This window comes from Gorilla gorilla, chromosome 8, assembly GCF_029281585.2.
Source record: "Gorilla gorilla gorilla isolate KB3781 chromosome 8, NHGRI_mGorGor1-v2.1_pri, whole genome shotgun sequence".
NCBI lineage: Eukaryota > Metazoa > Chordata > Mammalia > Primates > Hominidae > Gorilla > Gorilla gorilla.
This window is the reverse complement of record NC_073232.2, coordinates 83,761,967-83,789,650: the sequence shown is the minus strand read 5'-3', so window position 1 is coordinate 83,789,650 and position 27,684 is coordinate 83,761,967. Positions and strand designations below refer to the sequence as shown.

The 27,684-nt window shown below is 42.6% G+C and overlaps 1 protein-coding gene and 1 long non-coding RNA gene across 4 annotated transcripts in view; one reads left to right on the top strand and one right to left on the bottom strand.

The window, feature by feature from the left end:
• The window catches only part of CCNY (cyclin Y), a 320,349-nt gene that overhangs the window by 46,753 nt on the left and 245,912 nt on the right, over positions 1-27,684 (top strand). The window lies entirely within an intron of this gene.
• Positions 1,184-25,894, bottom strand: LOC134759217 (uncharacterized). Its single transcript, XR_010135235.1, has 4 exons — positions 21,384-25,894; positions 10,704-19,126; positions 3,786-3,971; positions 1,184-1,693 (listed from the first exon to the last, which is right to left on the bottom strand). It is a non-coding gene; the product is annotated as an uncharacterized lncRNA (long non-coding RNA).

The window sequence follows — 27,684 nt, the reverse complement described above, 5'->3', positions numbered from 1 at the left end:
TCTTGGCTCACCACAACCTCTGCCTCCCGGGTTCAAGCGATTCTCCTGCCTCAGCCTCCCGAGTAGCTGGGATTACAGGCATGTGCCACCACGCCTGGCTAATTTTGTATTTTTTAGTAGAGACAGGGTTTCTCCATGTTGGTCAGGCTGGTCTCGAATTCCGAACCTCAGGTGATCCGCCCGTCTCTGCCTCCCAAAGTGCTGGGATTACAGGCGTGAGCCACCGCCCCCAGCCTCATCATTACAAACAGAAACTCTATACCCATTAATCAACAAATCACCATTTTACCCTACCCCAGCCCCTGATAACCTCTATTCTACTTTATGTCTTTATGAATATTCATAAAACACTTGTCCTTTTGTGTCTGGCTTATTTCTCTTAGCTTAATCTTTTCAAAGTTCTCTTAATCTTTTCAAAGTACAAATATTGTATTCATACAATATTTGTCCTTTTGTGTCTGGCTTATTTCACTTAGCTTAATCTTTTCAAAGTTCATCCATATCATATCACATGTCAAAACTTCATTTCTTTTTAAGGCTGAATAATATTCCACTGTATATACAAACTACATTTTGTTTATCCATTCCTCTGTTGATAGATATTTGGGTTGTTCTGCTCCTGAATGACTTTTGGATAAATAATGAAATTGAGGCAGAAATCAAGAAATATTTGAAACTAATGAGAACAAAGATACAGCATATCAGACTCTCCAGGGACATAGCTAAGGCAGTGTTGAGGGAAGTTTATATTAATAGCACTAAACGTCCACATCAAAAAGTTAGATCTCAAATTAAGAACCTAATATCACAACTAGAGGAACTAGACAAGCAACAGCAAACCAAACCCAAATTTAGCAGAAGACCAGAAATAACCCAAATCAGAGCTGAACTGAAGGAAATTGAGAAGCAAAAAACTATACAAAAGGTCAATGAACCCAGGAATTGTTTCTTTGGAAAAGTTAGTAAGATAGACCACTAGCTAGACTAATAAAGAAAAAAGAGTTTGGCAGGGGTGGCTCACGCCTGTAATTTCAGGACTTTGGGAGGCCGAGGCAGGTGGATCACTTGCAGCCAGGAGTTTGAGACCAGCCTGGCCAAAATGGAGAAACCCCATGTCGACTAAAAAATACAAAAATTAGTTGTGTGTGGTGGCGCATACCTGTAATCCCAGTTACTTGGGAGGTTGAGGCAGGAGAATTGCTTGAATCCGGGAGGCAGAGGTTGCAGTGAGCCAAGATCACGTCACAGCACTCCAGCCTGGGCCTCAGGGTGAGACTCTGTCAGAAAAAAAAAAAAAGAAGAAAAAAGAAAAAAGAGAGAAGAACCAAATATACACAATTAGAAATGAGAAAGATGAAATTACCACCATCTACACAGAAATATAAAAACCCTATGCGCACAAACTAGAAAATCTAGAAGAAATGGATAAATTCCTGGACACATACCACCTCCCAAGATTGAACTAGGAAGAAATTGCATCCCTGAACAGACTAATAATGAGTTCTCAAATTGAAGCAGTAATAAAAAGCCTACCAACCAAGAAAAGCCCAGGACCAGATGGATTCACAGCTGAATTCTACCAGATGTATAAAGAAGAGCTGGTAGCATTCCTACTGAAACTATTCCAAAAATTGAGGGGAGGGTCTCCTCTCCAACTCATTTTATGAGGCCAGCGTCATCCTGATACCAAAACCTGGCAAAACACAACAACAAAAAAATCTTCAGGTCAATATCCTTAATGAACATGGATGCAAAAATCCTTAACAAAACACTGGCAAACTGAATCCAGTAGCACATCAAAAAGCGAATCCACCATGATCGAGTAGACTTTACCCCTGGGATGCAAGGCTAGTTCAATACACAAATAAAAAAAGAAAAAATATATACAAATTAAAAAAAAAAAGATTGGTTCAACACACGGAAATCAATAAATGTGATTCGTCACATAAACAGAACTAAAAACAAAAAGCATAATGATCTCAATAGATGCAGAAAGGCTTTTGATAAAATTCAACATCCCTTCATGTTAAAAACTCTCAATAAACAAGGCATTGAAGGAATATACGTCAAAATAATAAGAGCTATCTATGACAAACCCACAGCCAACATCATACTGACTGGGTAAAAGCTGGAAGCATTCCCCTTGAAAACTGCCACAAGACAAGGAACCACTCCTATTCAGTATAGTACTGGAAGTCCTGGCCAGAGCAATGAGGCAGGAGGAAGAAATAAAAGGCATCCAAATAGGAAGAGAGGAAGTCAAACTATCCCTGTTTACAGATGATATGATTCTATATCTAGAAAACCCCATAGTCTCTGCCCTAAAACTCCTTGATCTGGTAACTTCAGCAAAGTTTCAGGATACAAAATTAACGTACAAAAATCAATAGCATTCCTAAACACCAACAACATCCAAGCTGAGAGCCAAATCAGGAATGCAATCCCATTCACAATTGCCACAAAAAGAAAAAAATACCTAAGAATACATCTAACCAGCGAGGTGAAAGATCTCTACAAGAAGAATTACAAAACACTACTCAAGGAAATCAGAGATGACTCAAACAAATGGAAAAAACATTCCATGTTTGTGGATAGGAAGAATCAATATCATTATAACGGCCATACTGCCCAAAGCAACTTACATATTTAACACCACTCCTATCAAACTACCAATGACATTCTTCATGGAACTAGAAAAAACTATTTAGAAGTTCTTATGAAAAAAAAAAAAAAAAAAAGAGCCTGAATAGCCAAGGGAATTCTAAGCAAAAAGAACAAAGCTGGAGGCATCATATTACTCAACTTCAAACTATGCTACAGGGCTACAGTAACCAAAACAGCATGGTACTGGTACAAAAGCAGACACATAGACCAATGGAACAGAAATTTGTTGAAGTGTAATTAACGTAAAATAAGCACACCCATTTTAGGTGCACCTTTCAATGAGTTTTCACAAATATAATCTCACCATATTCAAGATACAGAACATTTCCATCGTCCCCCAAAGTTCCTTCATGTCTCCTTGCAACAATCCCAACCCAACTCTTGGCACCAGGGAATGACTGATTTGCTTTGTGTCACTATTGATTAGTTTTACATTTTCTAGAATTTTCTATAAATGTAATCATAACAATATACTCTTTATGTCTGGCCTTTCAGCATGTTTCAGGGATTTATCAATGTTGTATGTGTTAGTAGTTTGCTCATTTGTATTGTTGAGTATTATTCCATTCTTTTTTAAAAAACAGACAGGGTCTTGCTCTGTTTCTCAGGCTGGAGTACAGTGGCACAATCATGGCTCACTGCAGCTTCAAACTCCTGGGCTCAGGCACTCTTCCTTGCCTCAGCCGCCTGAGTAGCTAGGACTACAAGTGAGGGCCACCATGTCTGGCTAATTTTTTTTATTTAATTTTTTGCGGAGACAGGGTTTCACTATGTTGCTCAGGTTGGTCTCAAACTCCTGGCTTCATGTGGTGCTCCACCTCAGTCTCTCAAAGTGCTGAGATTACAGGCATGAGCCATTGCACCTGGCCTCGTTGTTGTTGTTTTTTTGTAACTGTAGTTAGTTTATCTAGTTATCTATTGATGAATATTTGGTTGGTTGTTTCCAGTTTTTGAAAATTATAAAGATGATTAAAATCATTTATGTGTATGTTTTGTATGAACATATGTTTTCATTCTTCTTAGGTAAATACCAAGAAGTGCAATTGTTTATATGTTTGACTTCATTATTTAAAAAAACTGACAACTGTTTTCAAAGTGATTGTAACATTTCACATTCTTACCAGCAGTGTAGAAGAGTTCCAGTTTCAGTTACTGATTTCTAATTAAATTGCATTTTGTTGGAGAAGCCCAGTATGTGATTTCAATCCTGCTGGATTTATTGAGACTAGTTTCATGGCCCAGCATATGATGAACGTTCCATCTGCACTGAAAACACTGTTTAGTCTGCCATTGCAGGGTGGAGCATTCTGTAAAAGTTAATTGGATCCAGTTAGCTGATAGCGCTGTTCAAGTCTTCTGTATTCATACCAGTTTTCTGTCTGCTATTTCTATCAATACAAGAGAAGGTGGTGAAATATGCAACTTAAATTACGGATTTGTCTTTTTCCCCTTTCAAATTCTGTCAGTTTTCACTTCAAGTCTTTTGAAGTTCTACAACTGGGTGCATTCACATTTAGGAATGTTATTTTTTCTTAGTGACTTGATAGTTTATCATTGTGAAATGTTCCTCCTTATGTCTGGTAATATTTCTTGTCCTAAAGTGTGTTTTGCCAGAAATGGATACAGTCAATCCACCTTTCTTATGTCTCATGTTTACCTTTTTCCATCCTTTTACTTTTAACATTCTTGTGTCTGTATAAAGTGGATTTCTTGTAGACACCAGAGAGTCAGACCTTACTTTATTACCCAATTGGATAATCTTTGATTTATAATTGGAATGCTTAATTCATATACATTTAGTATAATTACTGATACGGTTAGGTTTAAATCTACCGTCTTGCTATTTGTTTTCTATTTATACCATATGTTATTTTTTTTTTCTTTTCCTGCCTTTTTGGATTAGTTGAGTATTTTTCAGTATTTCATTTTATATTCTCCATTGGTGAATAACACTCCTTTTTAAAAAACAATTGTTGCTGTAGGTTTATGGAATGCATCTTCAGTTTATCAGTGTACCTTCAAATAATATGATGCCACTCCTACAATCACATAAGTTTTCAGAACAGTATCCTTTCGAGGTCTTTAGGCTTTGTCTGTTCAGAACCTGAACACCTCTCAGATCTCTGGGGACTGCTCCTCTTACAGTTTCCTAGTAGATGCTCTTTGCTTGGCCTCACAGAGTTTTACGTTGTGCGTGAGCCAAAGATGCAAGAGGGCTCCCATGTGGATTTCGAGCTCTTGCTCTGTCTAGCTTACTCATCTGTGGTACCCTGCCCTGGAAATTCCAGCTGCCCTCCCTCATCCCTACTTCTGCTCTGTCTCATCAAAGCAGCAAGGCTGCCACGCCCTGCCTGAGATGCCACGCCCTGCCTGAGTTCCCCTCCTGTATCACAATCTGCAAAGCAGCTTCAGAAAGAAAGCTGGGGTGATCGTGGGTCTTGCCTTGTTTCACTTCTCTCGGGGGTTACAGTTCCGCTTTGTCTGTTGTTCAGAGTCTGAAACAATTGTTTCATATATCTTCTCTAGTGTCCTGCTGTTTATTGCAGTAGGGCAACAAGTCCAGTACCAGTTACTGCTTCATGGCCAGAAGCAGTAGTCTTGTCTCATATTTGTTTTTCTTAGATCTTTATTTTGGCATTCGCTTATACAATTTATTTTTTATTTATCATTGCCACATGGTTCATTAAAAATCTATGTTTATTTTCTGCTTAACAACTGCTTTACTCAGCGGGTTACATGTGCTTGCAGACATACTGCTTAGAGCATTTTCAAAGTAAATATGCTGTTTGTTAAGACTTCTAATGTAAGCTCTATTATTTATTCAAGCTAGTATTCTAATATTCATTCCATTATTATTATTATTATTTTTGAGACGGAGTTTTGCTCTTGTCACCCAGGCTGGAGTGCAGTGGTGCGATCTCAACTCACTACAACCTCTGCCTCCCAGGTTCAAGTGATTCTCCTGCCTCAGCCTCCCAAGTAGCTGGGATTACAGGCAGCCACCACCATGCCTGGCTAATTTGTTTTATATTTTTAGTAGAGACGAGGTTTCACCATGTTGGCCAGGTTGGTCTCAAACTCCTGACCTCAAGTGATCCGCCCGCTTTGGCCTCCTAAAGTGCTGGGATTATAGGGGTGAGCCACTGTGCCCGACTATTATACCCATTTAAATAGGAGAAAAGATGCTTTAGAGAGATCACACAAGGATTCAAACTCAGATAATCTGGCACCAGGGCTGAGATCTTAACTACAACATATATTAGCTTTTGGAGCAATTTTTGCCTGAATACAAGCATAATATTCCTTGTTTAACAGATATATGGCCAATGTGTGTAGACATGATGGAAGGTCCAGTTTTGGATATGGGTTGAAATGTGTTATCTATTTCCATTAACACTAGAAAGAGTTGTCTGAGAGACAGTGTGAAGACTTTCCTGGAAATGTTTCATAATAGAATTGTTTATATCCTACCTAGGAGAGTGGAGGTAAAATGAAGTCACTTCACTTCCATGTAGTCCATGGCAAACTGTGATAATCAATTTGCAGATGTTCTTGGCTGTATAGAGCTTTTATGCATGGTATTTCTCTTACTCCCTGAACACATGGGCTATTTGAGCCTGACAAATTAGCAGTCTTTTCTTATTTTTTTTATTGGAAGCCTGTTTTCATCGCTGTCTTTTGTTTTGCTTTGTTTTGAGACAGGGTCTCACTGTCACCCAGGCCTGGAGAGCAGTGGCATGATCACGGCTCACAGAAGCCTTGATCTCCCTGGGTGCAAGTGATCCTCCTGCCTCAGCCTCCTGAGTAGCTGGGACAGGTCTACAGGTGCACGCCACCATGCCTAGCTAATTTTTGTATTTTTTGTAGACATAGTCTCAATATGTTGCCCAGGCTGGTTTCAAACTCCTGGGCTCAAGCGATCTGCCCGCCTCGGCCTCCCAAAATGCTAGGATTACAGGTGTGAGTCACCCCACCCAGCCTTCATTGTTATTTTTTATTTTATTTATTTATTTATTTATTTTTTTGAGACGGAGTTTTGCTCTTGTCGTCCAGGCTGGAGTGCAATGGCGTGATCTTGGCTCACTGCAACCTCCGCCTCCCAGGTTCAAGCGATTCTCTGCCTCAGCCTCTTGAGTAGCTGGGACTACAGGCACACGCCACCACGCCTGGCTAATTTTTGTGTTTTTAGTAGAGATGGGGTTTTGCCATATTGGCCAGGATGGTCTCGATCTCCTGACCTCATGACCCACCTGCCTCGGCCTCCCAGAGTGCTGGGATTACAGGCGTAAGCCACCACGCCCATCCTCATTGCTATTTTTCTATCAGAACAGCAGGTTAATACTTTGACATCTTAATCTTTTTTTTTTTTTTTGAGACAGAGTCTTGCTCTGTCACCCAGGCTGGAGTGCAGTGGCGCCATCTCGGCTCACTGCAACCTCCGTCTCCTGAGTTCAAGTGATTCTCCTGTCTCAGCCTCCTGAGGAGCTGGCACTGCAGGCATGCACCACCATGCCTGGCTAATTTTTGTATTTTTGGTAGAGACGGGGTTTCTCCATGTTGGCCAGGCTGGTCTCGAACTCCTGACCTCAGGTGATCCACTTGCCTCAGCCTCCCAAAGTGCTGGGATTATAGGCATGAGCCACTGCACCTGCCCCGACATGTTAATATTTTAAGATGAAGAACACAACAGCCAACCTAAGAAAAACAACTAGCAGGCACCCAAGGGCATCTCAGGATGAAAAATCTGTGGCTGAACAATTCAATCTACATCATAGCCACTGAGAACAATATTAATTTCTCAATTAGTAGCAAGAGCAGAGAGATCATGAACACATAAGGCTGAGTAGAAAATTGCTAAAACATTTTGAGACATGCTAGCCTAAAAGCTTCTTGTTAGTACGGCATGCTTATTCAGTATAACCAAAACAATATTTATTAGAAATTATAAAGGTAAGGAGGCGGGGCACGGTGGCTCATGCCTGTAATCCCAGCACTTTGAGAAGCCGAGGCAGGAAGATTGCTTGAGGTCAGGAATTCGAGACCAGCTTGGGAAACATAGTGAGACCCTGTCTCTACAAAAATAAAAATAAAAATAATTACCTGGGATGTGTAGTCTCAGCTATTTGGGAGGCTGAGGCAGGAAGATCACTTGAGCCCAGGGATTCCAGGCTGCAGTGAGCCATGACTGCACCACTGCACTCCAGCATGGGTGACAGAGTAAGATCCTGTTTCTTTTTTTTTGAGACTGAGTTTCACTCTTGTTGCCCAGGCTGGAGTGCAATGGCATGACCTCGGCTCACCGCAACCTCCGCCTCCTGGGTTCAAGCAATTCTCCTGCCTCAGCCTCCTGAGTAGCTGGGATTATAGGCATGCACCATGACGCCTGGCTAATTTTGTATTTTCAGTAGAGACGGGGTTTCTCCATGTTGATCAGGTTGGTCTTGAACTCTCGACCTCAGGTGATCCTCCCGCCTCGGCCTCCCAGAGTGCTAGGATTACAGGCGAAAGACCATGTTTCTTAAAAAGAAAGAGGAAAGAAGGCCAGGCATGGTGGCTCGTGCCTGTAATCCCAGCACTTTGGGAGGCTGAGGTGGGCAGATCACCTGAGGTCGGGAGTTCGAGACCAGCCTGACCAACATGGAGAAACCCCATCTCTACTAAAAATACAAAATTAGCTGGATGTAGTGGTGCATGCCTGTAATCCCAGCTACTCAGGAGGCTGAGGCAGGAGAATCCCTTGGACCTGGGAGGCGGAGGTTGCGGTGAGCTGAGATGGTACCATTGCACTCCAGCCTGGGCGACAACAGTGAAACTCTGTCTCAAAAAAAAAAAAAGAAAAAAAAAGAGGGAAGGAAGGAAGGAAAGAAGGAAGGAAGGAAAGAAAGAAAGGTAGATCTATGTCAAATAGAAAAAAACCTAGTCTTTCAAATTTTCCTAATAGATTAAAAGACAAACAAGAGCACAGATTATGATGTGGGGAAAACACTAAGATCCACCACTCTTTATCCACCCATCACAGTCAGCCTGGAATTAGAGCTAATTAGGAAGAAAGGAAAGACCATTCCTGATACCTACTGGGTGCTAGCCACATGCTCCAGTTTCTCCGTCTCCTGCACCCGTGAATGGGCTTCTGGAAAGCACCGAACCCTCTTCCTCTTTCAGTAGCTTTGCACCTCCTGCACATGGGGGAACTCAGCATAGGTTTGCTCAGTTCAGGTGACAGGTAGGTTAGAAATGGATTGGGAAAGGTGTTGAAAGTAAGGCTGAGGAGGTTACAATTTATAATCTAATAAGAGCCGTTGTAAGTTCTTGAAAAGGCTTTTTTCTTCTTTTAATTAAAAGTGGTTTGGTTAGCATATTGCAGGTTTTCTCAGCCACAGTACTATTGGCATGTGGAGCTAGATCATTTTTGTTTTGGGGGGCTGTCCTGTGCCTTGTAGGATGTTTAGCAGAATCCCTAGCCTCTACCCACTACATGCCAGTGGCATCCCCTAGTTGCAACAACCAAAAATGTCTCCTGGGGGCATAATTGCCCAGGTTGAGAACCACTAGGGTGTTAGGGGGAGTGCTGAGCCTCAAGGAAGGGGAGATCAGAGGAAGAAGAGCCAAAAAACGTGGGTGGATGGAAGAGACACTAATTCAAGTGTGGTCTAGGAGTAGTGACTCTCATCACTGTTGCTGTGTTGCACAGTATTTAGGAGCCTAATATACAAGTGTCATGTAGTATTGAACTAAAAATCCACAGGAACAACTCATGAGGCATTCCCATTTGTTTCTTTTGGACAAATATAAAATCTGACATTGCTTGGAGAAAACTGGAGACAGACTTGTCAGGAAAAGGTTATGGCCACGTGTCCTTTTGCCCGAAGACATTTATCCTTTACGTAACTGGCAATACCAAAAGTAAGCGTGCTTTTTAATGAAAATTGTCATTTTATGGTTACAAAGCTTTCAGTTTATTGTACAAGAGAAAAATTTCCTACAGTTAATGCTCTAATTCCCCCCTGCTAAGGAGTAAATTGTGAAAATACATGCTGTTACTCTTTGAAATGTGGAGTGACGTTCCTTCAAGTCTAGAGGATGCTACATGAAATCAGCTTCAAGACAGGTTTGAGGGGACAGGAACATGAAATATATATTACATGCAAACACTTTGGTTTTGGAATTCTGCACGTTTATTCCAATGGCATCAGCTGATACTGTGTTCACTGTAACCTAGTAATGTCACAGCAGCATCTGGGGGCATATAATTGTGTCAGAGCTGCTGTTTACCCAGTTAAATGAGACAAAGATTAGGTAAGGTTTGTGCTACTTATCGTTCATTGCCATGGCTTCATCTTCCTAATCCTCCTTATTTTCACCCCTGCAAGAAAGAACAGTTCTAATATCTTCTTGTTTCTGAGTATTGATGATTGGGTTACGTGGATACTTCTGGGTAGATGTCCATTTGGAAAAGATGCTTGCTGAGTGCCCTTTGTACTGACAATGGTGGAAGAAATTTCCTGATTGGGATCTGACTCTTGATATATGATCCTTAGAGGTAATGTCCCTGTGGATGGTGCTGCCAGTCTGACCCCTTGTAAGACTTCACAGATATGCTTGGGATCATTAGAGTGGGTTTCATTTCTATCACAGAAGGAGTTGATATAAGGTGCAGGAAATCTACTCCTATTTTCCAAAGTTAGTTTCCAGTACAGTAACACATCCTGTGTAATTTTTTACTTAAAATTCATGTTTCATATGCCTTTTTTTTTTCTTTATGAGAGACAGAGTCTCACTCTGTTGCCCAGCCTGGAGTGCAGTGGTGCAATCTCGGCTCACTGCAGCCTCTGCCTCTCAGGTTTAAGTGATTCTCCTGCCTCAGCCTCCTGAGTAGCTGGGATTACAGGCACACGCCACTACACCTGGCTAATTTTTGGATTTTTAGTAGAGACGGGGTTTCACCATGTTGGCCAGGTTGGTCTTGAACTCCTGACCTCAAGTGATCCACCTGCCTCGGCCTCCCAAAGTGCTGGGATTACAGGCGTGAGCCACCATACCTGGCCAACCATCTTGGATCTGTCATTCAGCACAGCATGGAAGTTGGCGCCAGGCATCTTGCTTCTTTGTACAATATTTCCATTTCCTGAGATCATGCCACTTGAGGGAGGCCTGCTTGGGTTTCCACCAGCTCCTTCCCTGGCTTTCGGTTCATTCCAGCTTCTCCGAGCAGAACTCTGTCCCTGCTTGGGGGACCAAGAAGGCACAAGGGCAAACCCACACATGAATGAAGTTTGTGGGTCATTTAGCATGAAGCAAGCATCATGGCAGAAGCTGTTTGGGAAGAGCTGGTCTTTCTGGTACTCCCTGGTCTGTTCACTGTCCTCACCCCTTCTCCCACATGCCCTCTCCCCTCCTCCTTTTCTTTCTTTCCTCCTTTATTTTCTACATGACATAACAACCTTCAGGTAGCAAAACATCTGCTAGGAGTCATCCTGGCTTTTGTGTGTAAATCTGGTTTTTAGGACGCTCTTTAAAGAAAGTTTTATCTTAGGGGGCCGGGAGGATGGCAGGAGTGCTGTCAAATAGCCTCAGAGCAATATGTCCAGGAGCCCAGGCGTCTGCTAGAAAAGCAGGTGTAGCTGCAAAAGGTAAGGGTTTCTATCAGTCAGGGAATCAGTGAGTAAGTTCTCTCCTACTCACCTGAGGGCGTGCAGTCCCGCACCCTAGGAAGCAGTACACGGCAACACACCTTGCTGCTGGGCTGGGCTGCAGTGCTTCAGTGCTGCTGCTCGCTAACCTTGTGCCCTCGGGTAACACGCTGGCAACCTGGGCCTCTGCTTCCTGATTCATAACTCAGGGATGACGACAGCAAGCTCCCTCATCAGGCTGTGGTGCGGGTTAAGCGAGTTTATAAATTGAAAATGCTAGCTCATAGTCCACATTCAAGAAATGTCAGCTGTAATAATATCATTATCCTTGTCCTCAAGGAACTTGAAAACTAGTTAGACAGATGGAACATCTGTGAAAGAATTACAAAAAAGAGTCAGCCCAGGTGTGGCGGCTCACGCGCATAAACGCCACGGAGTTTAAAGAAGAATGAAATGTTTCAGCATCTGAGCTATCAGATAATGTTAGCAGAGGACGGAGATTATGTTAGAGCTTGCAAGTTGTTAAGCCAACAAACATTAAGCACCTATTCCTGTGACTCACTCACCCAACTGGGTGTTTGCCATAGACTCTGATTTTGCCAATCACGTTTTGCTAATCCTAAAACGAGGCACAATTCAGATCTTTGTGCTAGGTACTGGGCTAAATAACCTTCCATGCATGATGCCATTTTCATCCTTTCAACAAACCCAAAATAAGGTTATATATATATATATATATATGTGTGTGTGTATATTTATATATATATACGTGTATATATACATATACGTATATGTATATATATATACATATATACATATATACATATGTATATGTATATATATATACATATATACATATACGTATATGTATATATATACACATATGTATATATATACATATTGATGTGCATATGTGTGTGTGTGTGTGTGTATATATATATATATATATTTTTTTTTTTTTCTGAGATGGAGTCTTGCTCTGCTGCCCAGGCTGGAATGCAATGGCACGATCTTGGCTCACTGCAACCTCTGCCTCCCGGGTTCAAGTGATTCTCCTGCCTCAGCCTCCTGACTAGCTGGGATTACAGGCGACCACCATCACGTCCAGCTAATTTTTGTATTTTAGTAGAGACGGGGTTTCACGATGTTGGGCAGGCTGGTCTGGTACTCCTGACCTCAAGTGATCCACCCGCCTCGGCCTCCCAAAGTGCTGGGATTACAGGCATGAGTCACCGTGCCTGGCCGAGGTAGTAATAATTTTATGGACAAAGAAATTGAGGTTTTGGAGCTGTTAGTTTGTCTAAGATCAAAGCACTAACACATGGCAGAGCTAGAATGGAGCAGGATCACAGATTGCCTGATGGCAGAGCACGCAAAAGAGGAGGAGGTGGGAGGCTGGGCACGGTGGCTCATGCATGCCTGTGATCCCAGCACTTTGGGAGGCCAAAGTGGGAGGATCGCCTGAGCCCAGGAGTTCAAGACCAGCTTGAGCAACACAGTGAGACTCCATCTCAACTAAAAAGTTAAAAATAGCTGGGCATGGTAATGTGCACCTGTAGTCCTGGCTACTTGGGAGGCTGAGGTGGGAGGATCACTTGAGCCTGAGAGTTTGAGGCTGCAGTGAGCTACGATCGTGTCACTGCACTCCAGCCTGCGTGACGGAGCGAGCCCATGGGGAGGAGGGAAGAGGATGTGTGAGGTGTGAGAGTCTGGACAGAGAGGGAGCCTGGAAGAGGTGTGGAGGGCAGGGACCCAATGAAGCCAATATTCTAGTGGGAACAGGGCATCTGTGGGGGAGCCTGAGTGACATATATAATGTGAGACTAATGGGCTACCGGCAGATAAGAGCTCATTTCAGCTTGAGAGAAGGCAGCCAGACGAAAGGAAGTAGCAGCCATGCGGATGTGACCTGGCAAGGGCTCAGAGTAGGGGCAAAAAGAACAAAAAGGAAACGGTGAAGTCTAGGGGACCCCTGGAAGGCAATATTGACAGGTGTCTGTGACAGCTTGGATGACGATGGTCAATTAGAGAGGGAGGGTGAGAGTGATCTCAGAGTCCTTGCCTCAGCAGTCCTGAAAATAGTGATCTTCAACCAGGCCAGGAAAACAGGGAAGGTGGGTGGGAAAGGAGGTGTTGTTTAACACACATTAAGCTTAGGGGAACGTGTGGGAATCTTGTAAACATTTGGACAGACAGAGACTGGGGTATATGGGGGAGTCCAAGCCTGGAGACAAAGATTTGAGAATCAGCCATGCAGAGGGAAAGGCTACATCTGCAAGGCAGTGGCTCACGGCTAAAGTAAGGAAAAGTGGCCACAAAGGGAAAAAGAGTGATTGGTTTGGATGGTTACAGGAAAATCAGGAAAACAGAAACAGTGTCTCAAGGAAGAATGGCCCTCCACATGAGATAGGTCAGCAATCACTCAGGTCCTGTGAGGAAGCACACTCGGACTCAGTGGACTGTGAGGGTGGAGGAATTCCCCACCTGCCTCTGGGTGATGGAGAATCTACCTGGGAGGCTTGTGGATGACAGGTGGAGAGGAAGAGCAGTGGGTTTTTTGTTTTTCTTTTTCAGAGACAGAATCTGGGTGTCACCCAGGCTGAAGTGCAGTGGCACCATCAAAGCTCTCTGCAGCCTCGAACTCCTGGGCTCAAGATACTTCTGCCTCACTCTCCCAAGTAGCTGGGACTGCAGGCACACACCACCATACCCAGCTAATTTTTGAATTTTCTGTAGAGATGAGGTCTCACTATGTTGCTTAGGCTGGTCTCGAACTCCTCGGCTCAAGCGATTCTCCTGTCTCAGCCTCCCAAAGTGATGAGATTGCAGGCATGAGCCACTGTGCCCAGCCTCCAAGTCTTTGTTAAAAACTAATTTTTTATTGATACATGATAGTTATACATATTTCTGGAGTACATGTGTTATTTATTTATTTATTTAGAGACAGAGTTTCGCTCTGTTGCCCAGGCTGGAGTGTAATGGTGTGATCTCTACCAGCTAATTTTTGTATTTTTAGTAGAGACAGGGTTTCACCATGTTGGCCAGGCTGGTCTCACACTCCTGACCTCAGGTGATCTGCCTGCCTCGGCCTCCCAAAGTGCTGAAATTACAGGAGTGAACCACAGTGTCTGGCCAATAAGAGAACGTCTGAATTTTGGATTCAGTGCAGGGGTGATTTGGACCACTTGAATTAAAAGCTCTTCATTCGGGTAAATGAAGCCCCAAATGTTTCATCCCATGGCCTGTATGGGGATTGAACTTGTCTGTATGGGGATTGAACTTGTGACCTTAGTGTTATCAGCACCATGCTCTAACCAACCAAGCTAACAGGCCACACGTGATATTTAGATAGATGCATATAATGTGTAACGATTAAATCAGAGTATTAGGATATCCATCCCCTCAAACACTTATCATTTCTTTGTGCTAGGCACATTTCAAATCTTCTAGCTATTTTGAAATATACAGTAAACTACTATTAACTATAGTCATCCTACTGTACTAGCAAACGCTAGAACTTATTCTAACTGTATTTTTATACCCATTAACCTCTCCTCATCCTCCCTTTCCTTTCCTCTACCCTTCCTTAGCTTCTGGGAACCACCATTCTTTTTTTTTTTTTTTGAGACAGAGTCTCGCTCTGTCGCCCAGGCTGGAGTGCAGTGGTGCAATCTCCACTCACTGCAAGCTCCACCTCCCGGGTTCACGCCATTCTCCTGCCTCAGCCTTCCGAGTAGCTGGGACTGCAGACGCCCGCCACCACGCCCAGCTAATTTTTTGTATTTTTAGTAGAGGCAGGGTTTCACCATGTTAGCCAGGATGGTCTCGATCTCCTGACCTTCTGATCCGCCCGCCTTAGCCTCCCAAAGTGCTGGGATTACAGGCACGAGCCACTGCACCCAGCTGGGAACCACCATTCTTTTCTCTAACTCCATGAGATCAACTGTTTTAAGTTTCCCACATATTAGAGAGATCACGTGGTATTTGTCTTTCTGTGCCTGGCTTATTTCATTTCACATAATGTCCTCCAGGTCAACTCATGTTGCTGCAAATGACAGGATTTCATCTTTTATGGCTGAATAATAGTCCATCATGTATATGTACCATATTTTCTTTATCCATTCATTTGCTGATAGGCACTGGGGTTGATATTTTGGCTGTTGTGAATTGTGCTCCAATAAACATATAAGTACAGTACCTCTTTGATATGCTTCTTTCTTTTGGATATATACTAGCAGTGGGCTTGCTAGATCAAAGGTAGTTTTGATTTGTAGTTTTTTGAGGAACTTTCATATGGTTTTCCATGGCTGTATTAACTCACATTCTCACCAACAGTGTATATCCCCTTTCCCTGTATCCTCACCAAGATTTGTTATTTTTTGTCTTTTTGACAATAGCCATTGTAACTGGGGTGCAATATCTCACTGTAGTTTTGCTTTGCATTTTGCTGATGATGAGTGATGCTGAGCATTTTTCATACAACTGTTGGTCATTTGTGTGTCTTCTCCAAGCTTTTTTGATTGCTTAGCCTTTGTAGTGTGATTACTTTTTGAGCAGTCTTAATATATGTATAGTTTTAAATTATACAAACACACTACTATGATTAGCTAACATCTTAAGTTATATTATTCACCAGGGCGAGTTCACTATTAAAAACAGAGGATTGGCTAGGAATGGTGGCTCACGCCTGTAATCTTAGTACTTTGGGAGGCCGAGGTGGGAGGATTGCTTGAGTCCAGGAGTTCGAGACCAGCCTGGGCAACATGGTGAAACCCTGTCTCAACAAAACAAAACAAAACAAAACAAAAGAGGATTGGAAGGCACAGTGACTCATGCCTATCATCCCAACACTTTCGGAGGCTGAGGCAGGAGGACTGCTTGAGGCCAGGAGTTGGAAACCAGGCTGGTCAACATAGCCAGATCCTGTCTCTACAAAAGCAAAATAATTAAAGTTAGCTAGACATGGTGGTGCATTCCTGTAGTCCCAGCTACTTGAGAGGCTGAGGCAGGAGGATCCTTGGAGCCCAGGAGTTCGAGGCTGCAGTGAGCTATGATTGTACCACTGCACTCCAGCCTGGGCCACAGAGCAAGACCCTGTCTCAATTAACAACAACAAAAAAGTACAGGATATAATTTTATATTTCAAATGTTCTTGATAATTAAAAAATTATTTTTGGTTGAGCGCAGTGGCCCATGCCTGTAATCCTAGCACTTTGGGAGGCTGAGGCGGGTGGATCACCTGAGCCCAGGAGTTCAAGACCAGTGTGGGCAAAATGGCCAGACCCTATCTCTACAAAAAATACAAAAATTAGCCAGGCATAGTGGCATGTGCCTTTAGTCCCAGCTACTTGGGAGGCTGAGGTGAGAGGATCATTTGAGCTCAGGGAGTTTGAGGCTGCAGTGATCCAAGATTGTGCCACTGCACTCCAGTCTGGGCAACAGAGGGAGACCCCGTCCCCCCTACCCCCCCCCAAAAAAAGTTTTTGGCTGAGTGTGGTGGCTCATGCCTGTAATCCCAACACTTTGGGAGGTTAAGGTGGGAGGACTGCTTAAGCACAGGAGTTCAAAACCAGCCTGGGCAAGGTAGGGACACCCCCTCTCTACAAAAAATTTAAAAATTAGCCAAGCGTAGTAGTGTGTGCCTGTGGTCCCAGCTACTTGAGAGGTTGAGGTGGGACGATGGCTTGAACTCAGGAGTTTGTGGCCACAGTAAGCTGTGATTATGCCACTGCACTCCAGCCTGGGCAACAGAGCAAGACTCTATCTAAAAAAAATTTTTTTGTTTGGTTCCTTCTTGTTAGAATCAATTATATTGCCATTACGTTTACCTTGCACTTGACTAAGGGTTTAGTAAAGCTATGTAAGATAATTCATATTGGCTGGTCGCGGTGGCTCACACCTGTAATCCCAGCCCTTTGGGACGCTGAGGCAGGCAGATCACGAGGTCAGGAGATCAAGACCGTCCTAGCTAACACGGTGAAACCCTGTCTCTACTAAAAATACAAAAACAAAATTAGCCGGGTGTGGTGGTGGGCGCCTGTAGTCCCAGCTACTTGGGATGCTGAGGCAGGAGAATCGCTTGAACCCAGGAGGCGGAGCTTGCAGTGAGCCGAGATTGCGCCACTGCACTCCAGCCTGGGCAACAGAGTGAGAGACTGTCTCACTAAAAAAAAAAAAAAATCATGTTAATTAGGTACTTGTAAACCCCTGTCTGTGCAAACTAATGCATGTGGGCCCTACATCCTTCTCACTATGGTGCCCTCACACCCAATTCAGGGCACCACATGGATCATTGCTGATCCATGGGCTGTCTAATGTAGTACAATGTGAGGGTACCAAGCCATTCTCCCTGTTTTGCGACAAAATGAACCATAGAAGATTTTATTTTACCTCCTAGTAAGCCATCTCATCCTGGGGTATGTGCCTCTGCCCCCCATCTTGTAGAACACATCTTCAGAGGGCACTATGCTGAGGAAATGGGAAAATTACCCTTATCATTATCCCAATAGAGTATTCCTTTTTACTTTTTTTTTTTAAGAGTTGGGGTCTTGTTCTGTTGCCCATGCTGGAGTTCAGTGGTGCGATCATGGCTCTCTGTAGCCTCAAACTCCTAGGCTCAAGCCGTCCTCCTGCCTTGCCTCCTAAAATGCCAGGATTACAGGCATGAGTCAGTGCTCCCAGCCTCTTTCCTTTAGCTTAGCTCTTAGGCTTTTTCCTATCATTTCTTACCACCTTTCCTTCCAGGCATTGTAGGTCATTAAAAGTGCCTTGGACTGGGAATCAGGAGATGTGGTCTTAGCTGTCTCTTTGCTTCCAACTTGCATACAACACCCTAGGGCCAGTTCCTTCACCTTTCCCACACCTCAATTTCCTAGAGTCCAGGGATGATGATCCCTTTCACATGATCCTGAAATGCTGCGGCTGGCTCACGTGGACTTGTGTTTGAAAGTGCGGAAAAACTGGAAACCGCCAAAGGCCAAAGACTGGTTTCATGATAACTGTCTTTCCAGTCTCATCTCTGGGGACATACAGATTCCACATAGTATATACCATTTTCACAAATTTCTTTACATTGCAGCAAATTATTTGATTGTGAAGTATTTGTTTTCTTTATATTAAGGCACTGAAGTAGGATGTACAGGTAGAGCTGTGTCGCTTGTTAGCTGGTGATACTTACAGATTCCTTCAGGTCTCTTTGCGCATGTAACTGTCACTTCCCCGAGTTTGCGTCTGTTTCAGGCTGTCTGCAACAAGCACTTTTTCACTGTCAACAAAGTCCCGTGCCTGTGCCTGCTGCAGGATTGAGGCACGGGAGCCTCCAGGTGGTTCACCTTGCTCTGGGCTCCACCCACTGTGCCCAAGCCCAATCTACACAATCCAGTCGACTCAGAGTAGGGAGAGACCACAACACCAGACAACTGGTTCTGTATAAATTACTAAGATTAAAAGTAAATGGCTGGGCACAGTGGCTCATGCCTGTAATCCCAACACTTTGGGAGGCTGAGGCAGGTGAACTGCTTGAGTCCAGGAGTTTGAGACCAGCCTGGGCAACATGTTGAAACACCGTCTCTACCAAAAAAGATAAAAAAACTAGCCTGGCATGGTGGTGCATTCCTGCAGTTTCAGCTACTCAGGAGGCTGAGGTGGGAGGATCACTTCAGCCTGGGAGGCGGAGGTTGCAGTGAGTCGTGATTGCACCACTGCACTCCAGCCTGGGAGATAAAGTGAGACTTCATCTCGGAAAAAAAAAAAAAGTAAAAAACTGGTTATTTTTTGTGGGGCTGGAAACATTTAATTTTGTTTTCTGATTATGAAACATTCATCATAGAAAACTGGAAAGATAAACAGAAAAAGAAAATAAAAACGAGCTGTAATCCCAATCTCATATTTTGGTGTCAATAGTCCTCATTCTCCCTTTATGGTAATTAGATCACACTCATATTAGTCTGTTCTCTCACTGCTGATAAAGACATACTCGAGACTGGGTAATTTGTAAAGAAAAAGGTTTAATGGACTCACAGTTCCATGTGGCTGGGAAGCCTCACAATCATGGTGGAAGGCAAAAGGCACATCTTACATGGTGGCAGTCAAGAGAGAATGAGAGCCAAGCAAAAGGGGAAACCCCTTATCAAACCATCAACTCTCATGAGACTTATTCACCACCAAGAGAACAGTATGGGGTAAACTGCCCCCATGATTCAATTATCTCCCACAGGGTCCCAGCCACAACACGTGGGAATTGTGGGAGCTATAGTTCAAGATGAGATCTGGGTGGAACGCAGCCAAAACATATCACACCATTTATAATTTATTAAAATTTTTTTATTGTGGTAAAATAATATGAAATTTATCATCATAACCTTTTCTTGTATTTTATTTCCATTTTTCTCATTTTTATTTTCCATAGTACATTTATGACACAGAAATGTCCTGCGTCCTCTCCTTGAATGTCTATAAGATTGCATTTTCAGTATCTCCTGCCTGTCATTTACTTATGCTAGCAATTGAAGTCTGATTCTTGCAATGAGTATTGTCCCATTAATATTAAATAACTTTTTGCCGGGCGCAGTGGCTCATGCCTGTAATCCTAGCACTTTGGGAGGCCAAGGCGGGCGGATCACCTGAGGTCGGGAGTTCGAGACCAGCCTGACCAACATGGAGAAACCCCGTCTCTACGAAAAATACAAAATTAGCTGGGCGTGGTGGCACAAGCCTGTAATCCCAGCTACTAGGGAGGCTGAGGCAGGGGAATAGCTTGAACCTGGGAGGCGGAGGTTGTGGTGAGCCGAAATTGCGCCACCGCACTCCAGCCTGGGAAACAAGAGCGAAATTCCATCTCAAAAAATATATATATATATTAAATAACTTTTTAAAAAACTTTTAGTTTCAGGGATACATGTGCAGGTTTGTTACACAGGTAAACTTCTGTCATGAGGGTTGGGTGTACAGATTATTTCATCACCCAGGTACTAAGCTACCATAGTACCTGGTAGTTATCTTTTCTGATCTTCTCCTTCCTCTTACCCTCCTCCCTCAAGGAGGCTTCAGTGTCTGTTGTTCCCCTCTTTGTGTCCATGTGTTCTCATCATTTAGCTCCCACTTACACATGAGAACATGTGGTATTTGGTTTTCTGCTCCTGTGTTAGTTTACTAAGGATGATGGCCTCCAGCTCCATTCATGTTCCTGCAAAGGAAATAATCTCGTTCTTTTTTATGGCTGCATAGTATTCCATGGTGTATATGAACCACATTTTCTTTATCCAGTCTACTGTTGATGAGCATTTAGGTTGATTCCATGTCTTTGTTATTATAAAGAGTGCTGCAATGAACAATCACATGCATGTGTCTTTAAGGCAGAACAATTTATATTCCTTTGGGTATATACCCAGTAATGGGATTGCTGGGTCAAATGATAGTTCTAAGTTCTTTGAGGAATTGCCACAGTGGCTGGACTAACTTACACTGCCACTAGCAGTGTATAAGCATTCCCTTTTCTCTACAAGCTCCCCAGCATCTGTTATTTTTTTGACTTTTTAGTAATAGCCATTTTGACTGGTGTGAGATGGTATCTCACTGTGCCATCTTACCCATTTTTAATTATGTACATTCATAATGTCATGCAACCACCACTGCCATCTGTCTCCATTACTCTTTTCATCTTGTAAAACTGAAACGCTAAGAACATCTCATTCTAATTTCCACCCAGACCCATTTCTACCTTCTGTCTCTATAATATTGACTACTCTATCCCATATAAGTGTAATCAGACAGTATTTGTCTTTTATTGTGACTGGCATAAGTAACATTTTAAAAATGTATCATATACAGTGCATTTTTTTCTGTTATAAAATCTTCTTTTACAATGTGATTTTTAATGATGCATTAGGATATTCCATTGTGTGGATCCCAGTTGATTTAGTGATGCACTGTTGTGAATACTTTGGCCATACTCTGCCTGCCTAGCAGTGTACTAGAGTAACAGAGCTGGCCAGGGGTAGGAGTCAGAAGCTAGAGATACACAGCAGGTGTTTAACCTGAGCACATGCCCCAGAAAAGAAACTTCGATAAAATCTTCCCCCATGTTCTCACCTTCTCCTTGATGGCAGAGCTGGGCCATGTGTTCACCACTGCGGTGTGCATTCCATATGGCTCTGTCTCTACCCATATCCATGGTTATTTCTTTTGGATGAATTCACAGAAATGGAAATACGGGATTAACATGTTTATAATATTCTAAAGTTTTTCACAACAAGTGTTGCACAACTGCCATTCAGAAAGTTTGAACCAAATGTAAAAGAATGCTTATTTCCTGAGTGTTGTTGCCAAAATTGGGTGTAATCTCTTTTTTAAAACATGGCTGTGTACTGGAATAATTTTAACTGTTTATGTTTACTGAATTAAATTGTGCTATGGATATCCAGCCAAAAAAAAGTTTCCAAGCCTCTTTTGGATGGTTGTAAAATTGTTTTAGTTTTTTGTTTCTGTTTAAGGCAATAGCCACAGCAATGAAAACTGAAAGCAGAAAGTACCAAAATAGCATATTAAAATCACAACTGAATACTAGAATGTATCAATAAAGCAAGAATTCACTGATTGAGGTATTGGTAGAGAATGTTTTAGATTACAAAGTGTGTAGACCAAGTCTCACTCTGTTGCCCAGGCTGGAGTGCAGTGGTGCAATCTCGCCTCACTGCAACCTCCACCTCCTGGGTTCAAGTGATTCTCCTGCCTCAGCCTCCCGAGTAGCTGGGATTACAGGTGCCCGCCACCATGCCCGGCTAATTTTTGTATTTTTAGTAGAGATGGGGGTTTCACCATGTTGGCCAGGCTGGTCTCGAACTCCTCACCTCAGATGATCCATCCGCTTCAGTTTCCCAAAGAGCTGGGATTACAGGCGTGAGCCATTGTGCCCGGCCCAATTTTTTTTTTAAGTTTATTTTTTATAGAGATAGGGTCTCCCTGTGTCACCCAGGCTGGTCTCAAACTCCTGGGCTCAAGTGATCCTCCCACCTTGGTCTTCCAATGTGTTAGGATTACAGGCATGAGCCACTGTACCTGACACTCAATAAATACTTTCTGATCACACTCTGCACCAGGTCCTATTCCAGGAGTTGAGGGCACAGCAGTGAACAGATCTAAGTGCCTGTCCTCTTGCAGGTGATGTTGTAGCTTTCATGACCAAGACGGCAATACCTACTTTTCTACTCCAGGGTCCTTGCATGACCAAGCAGCACATGTGTTTAATCTGATTTCCTTTGGAACCTGTTGGATTTAAACTTTGACTTATGCCAGGTTTGAGTTAGGATCAGGAAAATTCCAAGCTGGTTTCTGACCTTTGAATCTGGAAGTCTAAGCTACAACTGCATGAAGACTGCACTGTGACCACGTGGCGTCTCTGAGCATGGAAGAGAGCACATTTCCTTGAGAGACATTTCATAAATCCTGGCCGGCTGTCACTGCTGTGGAGGAAGCAGCACTGCCCTCCTATGTGTGTGCGCTCCCAGGGAAAGGGGACATGGGGAATGGTGATGGTGAGTGAAGACTCACTTTGTCTTCAAATATCGCAGTCAATGGATAGGTGAGCACCGTTTGGAGGAAGCTATTGCTTAACTGGGGCAAAAACCCATCTAGAGAGACTTTCCCTTTGGAGGAGTGATCTACACAACCATTGTTAGTAACACATACATGCAGGGCTAAGTGCTGTCTTACATAGTTCCAGCCTGGCGCTGTGGCTCTTGCCTGTAATCCTAGCACGTGGGAGGCTGAGGTGGGAGGACTGTTTGAGGCCAGCAGTTCAAGACCAGCCTGGGCAACATAAGGAGACCTCATTTCTACAAAAAATTTCAAAATTGGCAGAACGTGGTTGTGTGTGTCTATAGTCCCAGCTACTCAGGAGGCTAAGGTGGGAACATCACTTGAGCCCAGGAGTTCTAGGCTGCAGTGAGCCATGATTGTGCCACTGCACTCCAGCCAAGGTGACAGAGCAGACCCTATTTCTAAATAAATAAATAAATAAGATTAAATAGCTCCATTTTAAGCAGAAGGGCAAGAAAGCAGAGTTGTGACCACCAACTCTGTGCATGTGCAACTACCCACCTACCCATGTGCAACTGTGGGCCTTACAACTGAGAACTGAGTAGCGAATTTTAATTTAGTCCCCTATCTAGTCATGAAGTAGAAATATCAATATATACTCCTATATCTACTGAGGAGAGATGAAAATCAGTTTTGCTGGATCTGACATGGTTTTAATTAGGTTATATACAGAAAGGTAAATGATTCTCTTATTTTTGAGGTAGTTGAGTAGCTACTTTATGCTCCTGTATTGTAAACTAAAATGTGACAGAAGCCGGATCACAAGGCAGTTTTCTTGCAGTTCTGACTATACATTTCCCTTTGGTAATATTGAAAAGCAAGGGCTTTTTTTTTGTTTCTATGCAAGGATCTGTTGGTCTATTGGTCATTTAGCAACAGCAATGCAGTGATTTGAGTGGTAGAACAATAATGATGATTCAGTAGAAAAAAAATAGTAAAAGAAGAACAAATTAAACCAATGTAAACCAAATTAAACCAAAGTAAAACAAAGTAAAAGGAAGGAAATAATAAATACAAGACCCTCCCCTCCCCTCCCCTTCCCTTGAGACGTGGTCTCACTCTGTTACCCAGGTGACAATTTAATTGATAATTAAATTTCCTTACTATATATAGGGCTACTCAGATTTTCTATAGTTTATTTTTTTGAGACAGAGTCTCACAGTGTCACCTGGGCCGGAGTGCAGTGGCGGGATCACGGCTCACCGAAGCCTTGACTGCCTGGGCTCAAGTGATCCACCTGTCTCAGCCTCTCAAGTAGCTGAGACCACAGGTGTGCGCCACCATGCCCCAGCTAATTTTTAAAATTATTTGTAGAGATGAGGTCTTGCTGTGTTGCCCAGAACTCTTGGGTTCAAGCAAGCCACCTCAACTGGCTAATACATATAGGAATTAAAAGAGGCTGAACACAGTGGCTCATGCCTGTAATCCCAACAATTTGAAAGGCTGAGGCAGGAGGACTGCCTGAGACCAGGAGTTTGGGGCTGAGTGAGTTATGATCGCTACTGTATTCCAGCCTGATCTGGGTGACAGAATGAGAACCTGTCTCAAAACAAACAAACAAACAAACAAACAAACAAACAATAAGAGCAAGCAGGAAAAGAAAAAATTACCAACATTAGGAATGAAATAGATATCACCACAGATCTTGCAGACATTAAAACAAAAAAAGATTATAATTATGTAAATAAATTTAATGGCATAGATAAAATGGACAAATCGGTTGAATGCCACAGATTAACCATAGTGATTCAAGAAACTATAGAAAGAAGGCCAGGCACGGTGGCTCACACTTGTAATCCCAGCACGTTGGGAGGCCGAGGTGGGTGAATTACGAGGTCAGGAGTTTGAGACCAGCCTGGCCAACATAGTGAAACCCCGTCTCTACTAAAAATACAAAAAATTATCCTCATCTCAGGAGTTTGGGACCAGCCTGTCTCTACTGAAAATACAAAAAATTAGCTGGGCATGGTGGTAGGCGCCTGTAATCCCAGCTACTTGGGAGGTTGACGCAGGAGAATTGCTTGAACCCGGGAGGCAAAGGCTGCAGTGAGCTGAGATCGCACCATTGCACTCCAGCCCGGGAGACACTGTGACACTCTGTCTCAAAAAAAGAAAAAAGAAAAAAGCCCTATATATGCTAAGGAAATTTAATTATGAATTAAAACTTCCTGCAAAGAAACTTCAGACTGAGGTGGCTTCAGCAGTAAATTCTATCAAATATTTAAGGAAAAAATAATAACAAACACCCACAAACTCATTCTAAAAATAAAGAAAGATGACTTTTCTAGTCATTGTCTGAGCCCAGACAATGACATTGAAAGGAATACCTCACTGAATACAGTATACCTCACTGAATACAGATGCAAACATCCTTAGTTAAATTTTTGGCAAATTGAATTCAGCAATATATAACAAGGATAATGCATCATGACTAAGTGGGGTTTATCCCAAGAATGCAAGCTTGGTTTAACACTAAAAAAATCAACATACCTACCATCTTAACAGAACAAAGGAGAAAAACCATATATGATTCTCTTATTAGATGCAGAAAAATAACAAAATTCGCCATCCATTCACAATTTTAAAACTCTTAGCAAACTGGAAATAGAAGGGACCTTCTTCATCCTGGTAGAGTACACAAGCTCTGAAAAACCTTCAGCTAACATTGTCTGTTAATGATGAACAACTGAATGCTTTCTCCTCAGATTGAAAATAAGGCAAGGATGTCCAGTCTCAGGATTTCTATTAAACATTACACTGGAAGTCCTGGCCAGTACAATAGGCAAGAAAAAGGCAAAGAAAACCATACAGATTGAAAAGAAGAAATAAAACTGTCTATCTGCAGATGACATGATTGTGTATGTAGAAACGTTTAAGGAATCTTTATGAAAGGCAAATCAAAATAGTAAGTGACTTTAGCATAGGTTAATGCAAAAAAATATTTTCTGCATACTAGCAATAACCACCTGGAAATTGAAATAAAATATTTACTATAGTATCAAAAACAATACCTCTGGCTGGGCACGGTGGCTCATGCCTGTAATTCCAGCACTTTGAGAGGCTGAGAAGGGAAGATCACTTGAGTCCAGGAGTTTGAGACCAGCCTGGGCAACACAGCAAGACCAAAAAAAAAAAAATTAGCTGGGTGTCGTGGTGCACACTGTCATCCCAGCTACTTGGGAGGCTGAGACAGGAGGACTGCTTGAGCTCAGGAGGTCAAGGCTGTAGTGAGCTATGATTATACCACTGCACTCCAGTCTGGGTGACAGAGTGAGGCTTTGTCTAAACAACAACAAGAAAAAATACACACACACACACACCATTTACTATAGTATCAAAAACATGGACTAGTTAGGGATAAATTTAACATAATACATGCAAGGCACCTATACAATTAAAACTATAAAAACATTGCTGAATGTTATGCTGAAAATTAAAGACGCAAATAAATGGAGATACACTATGTCTATGAACTACAAGACTAAATATGATGACGACCATTTTTCCCAAATTGTTCCACAGATACAATGTAATCTTAACTGAAATCCCAGCATGGGTGGGGCACGATGGCTCACACCTATAATCCCAGCACTTTTGGAGGCTGAGGTGGGAAGACTGCTTGAGCCCAGGAATTCAAGATCAGCCTGGGCTATGTGGTGAAACCCCATCTCTACAAAAACAAACAGCAGCAAAATAGCCAGGTGTGGTGGTGTGCACCTGTGGTCTCAGTTACTTGGAAGGCTGAGACAGGAGGATTGCTTGAGTCTGGGTGGTTGAGGATGCAATGACCTGTGATCACGCCACTGCACTTCAGTCTGGGTGACATAGTAAGACCCTGTCTCAAAAAAAAGAAAATCCCAGCAGGCACTTACATAACTTATTCTAAAATTTATATAAAAACACAAAGGACTTAGAATGCAAAAAATTTTTGAAGAAGAACAACAAAGTTGGAATATTCAAACTATAAAATTTCAAGACTGACTATAAAGCTACATTATTATTAAAGGATCAACATTTGGATCAATGGAACAAAATAAATGAACCCGCATGTCTATGGGCAAGTAATTTTTGACAAAGTGGCCATAGTAAGTCAATAGGGGAAAGACAGTCTTTTCAACAAATGGTACCGGAAAAACTGGATATCCATATGAGAAAAAATGAACATTGATTATTAACTTACTCATACACAAAATTCACCTCAAATTGGATCACGTACCTAAGCTTAAAAGGTAAAACTTGGATGGGTGCGGTGGCTCATGCCTGTAATCCCAGCACTATGGGAGAACGAAGCGGGTGGATCACCAGGTCAGGAGATCAAGACCATACTGGCCAACATGGTGAAACCCTGTCTCTACTAAAAATACAAAAATTAGCTGGGCGTGGCAGTGCTTGCCTCCTGTAGTCCCAGCTACTTGGGAAGCTGAGACAGAATTGCTGGAACCCAGGAGGCAGAGGCTGCGGTGAGCTGAGATCGTGTCACTACACTCCAGCCTGGGTGACAGAGCAAGACTCTGTCTCAAAAAAAAAAAAAAAAAGGTAAAATTAAAATTTCTAAAATAAAACAGGAGAATATTTACATGATCTGAAGGGAGTCAAAGAGTTCTTAGATAATTGAATACACACACACAAAAAAACAAAAAAAGACAAGAGCTATAAAAGAAGATAGCAAAAAATTAGACTTTTACAAAGTTAAAGACTTCTGCTCTTCAAAAGACAATGCTAACAAAATGAAGACAAGTCACAGACTGGGAGAAAATAGTCACACAACACATATCTACATACCTGCCAAAGGTAT